Below are 2,720 nucleotides of genomic sequence, written 5' to 3' on the forward strand. Positions count from 1 at the left end.
ATACGTACGTATCTAAACGTTCGGTTAGGGACCGAAAGATTCTGAAAGCGTCAGGGTGAAATAGTGCAATATCTTCGCTTTTCTACTTGATTTTCTTATCGTTCATGCTGCCATCTAGCGAACACATGTATGAGTATCAATCAATATTAATTATAAAATAAGGTTGAAAGCCCTTAATGTTGTCTTCTTTTTTGTTCCGTATTAATTTATTCTTTATAATTAGCCAAAATATAAATATTTGAAGAATTAAAAAGGTTACATTTTGCGTTTATGATGGAAAAAAGTGAAAAATAGACTTTTTCATTTACATACATAATTATTTACTTTAGTGCAATCATATAAAGAAAAGAGAAGAAGAATGTATTATTTTTGGTTACACTTGGTGTAAATGGATGAATAAATAAATTTTCAAATTTAGTAACATATAAACATGATAAAATTCAAATTGCCTATAATTGTTAGTAATAATAAAATTATTCAAAGAGACAGGAATAAAGTAGCATTATTAAATGTTTTTTTCATTTGGGTTATTCTGAATAAATACATTGTGCATTTGCATGAAATAGACTTAGGATATGTAATAGCTACGATTCATAAAAAGAGCAATTTAAAATTGGACGACAAACATTGGACGTTCTTGGGAATTGGTATTTGTTACATTTGGAGGATGTAAAATTAATCCTCTGAACAAAAAAATTCATGTAACCTCAACTAATGAAAGTACTCAATAAACTTCGGTAAAAAATATTTTAGAAATGAATAAAAAAAAAGTATAAATGGAATTATTTTCTTCCTATTCATTTACTTTTTACACTTAGTATTCATTATTAATTAATGCCAGGTGAAAAATAACTATGTACAATAGAATAAAAGTTATTAAACTAGTTTGTTGATAATCATGTCTTTAAAAAGTGAAAAAGGTGAAAAATGTCAGTTAATTAAAAGTGAGCAACAAAAATTTTTAATTGGAAAAAAATCAAATTCGTTTACAACAAATTTAATGATGAACATATCAGTTTAAAATATGAGTTTCAGTTTTACATCAAATACAAAAAAAAAAAAAAAAAAAGCCCTCAAACATTTTACTCTGCAAGATGCTCATATGTAAAACATTTTCTATGTTAAAATTCTACATGAAAATATTTTTATTGTAATAATAATAAAGGTTATTAGAAATGACTACTTAACATCAGAGTTTGTGATTTTTTAATTTTCTATTTGAATCAAAAACTCTGATTTTTTTATTCAGTTTTTTTTTTTTTTAAATCTTGAAACATTTGTAGATTAGGGTTGGTTGGGGTACTGGGTCACTGCAGTAAGTGAGTCACCCCTCTAAAACTGAAATATGGATAAACAGCTCCTCAAACTCTCTTCAACTCTTTCAAACTCTTTTGCACAGATCATGTTAAATTCCATCACAGATTCGTAAAATTTTTCTAAGTCATAGCACTTAGTCAAAAAAAAAAAAAAAATTCTGATTTTTTTTTTTTTTTTTTTTTTTTTGCGAGTTCAATCAACATTTTTCAAAGAAGTGTTTCAAGGTTAGTTTTTATTATTTTTATGATAGTTAATTTTTCACTTATAGTATAACTTAAAGTTCATACAGCAACAAGAATTTTTGAATAAAATATTATTAATAAGTGTTTAAAAGGAGGGGTCCCACTTACCCCGTACATTTTTCTATGCGTGGTAAGTGGTATTATACCCATCTACTAAGTAAGTGGGTATTATATCTACCCCCTCACTATCGGGTAATTGGGTCAGGGGCGGATCCAAGGGGGGGCAACGGGGCAATTGCCCCCCCCCTGGACAAATGAAGGGGCGCCCGTGGGGACGGGCGCCGGGAGCCGCTGCCTAAAAAAAAAAAAAAGAAAAAAAAAGAGGTTACGCACAGTCACCAAAAAGGCAAGTTTCTGAGGACTCCCCCCCCCCCCCACCGCCACCAAAACAAAAGCTCTGGCTTGCTTTAACCTGCTCTGCTCTCCAAGTATGCAATAAAATATTACACGCGCCCTCAATCATCAATCACATCAATGGTTGCTAACTCCTGGCTTTCGATTAGTTTAACGTCGTTTTTCTATTTTCGATTTTACGCTACTAACACCGGTTCTCATCATGCATGCAGTGGGGCGAATACACGGCCTTCTAAGGGGCGCAATTTCCGCTATTTATAAGTTTTCTCTCTGAATTCAGAGGGAATGTTTTGAATCTTGATACAAAAAAAAAAAAAAAAAAATATTTGTCTCCTTCACCGGTTCTCAAACAGTATGTAGTGGGGCGTATCCGCAGCCTTCTTAGGGGCGCAATTTTTGCAACCTATAAGTTTTCCCTATAAATTCAGAGGGAATGTTTTCAAATTTGCTGCAAAAAAAGGGGGGGGGATATTTGTCTCCTTCACCGGTTCTCAACATGCACGTAGTGGGGCGCCTTCGCGGACTTCAAAGGGGCGCAATATCTGCAAAGTTTCCCTCTAAATACATAGGGAATGTTTTGAAAATTTTTACAAAAATAATGAGAAAATGTTTGGAAAAATGTTTTGTCTCTGTCGCCGGTTCCCAACCTGTATGAAGCGGCGCTCATCCACGGCCTTCTATTGGGTGCAATAACCGCAACAAATGAGCTTACCCCCTAAATTCAGTGGGAATAGTTTGTAATTTGTTTAAAAAAAGGAGGGGGGGATTATTTGTCTCCTTCACCGGTTCTCAACCTGTATGTAGTGG

The sequence above is a fragment of the Uloborus diversus genome, chromosome 1, assembly GCF_026930045.1.
Source record: "Uloborus diversus isolate 005 chromosome 1, Udiv.v.3.1, whole genome shotgun sequence".
NCBI classification, from domain to species: domain Eukaryota; kingdom Metazoa; phylum Arthropoda; class Arachnida; order Araneae; family Uloboridae; genus Uloborus; species Uloborus diversus.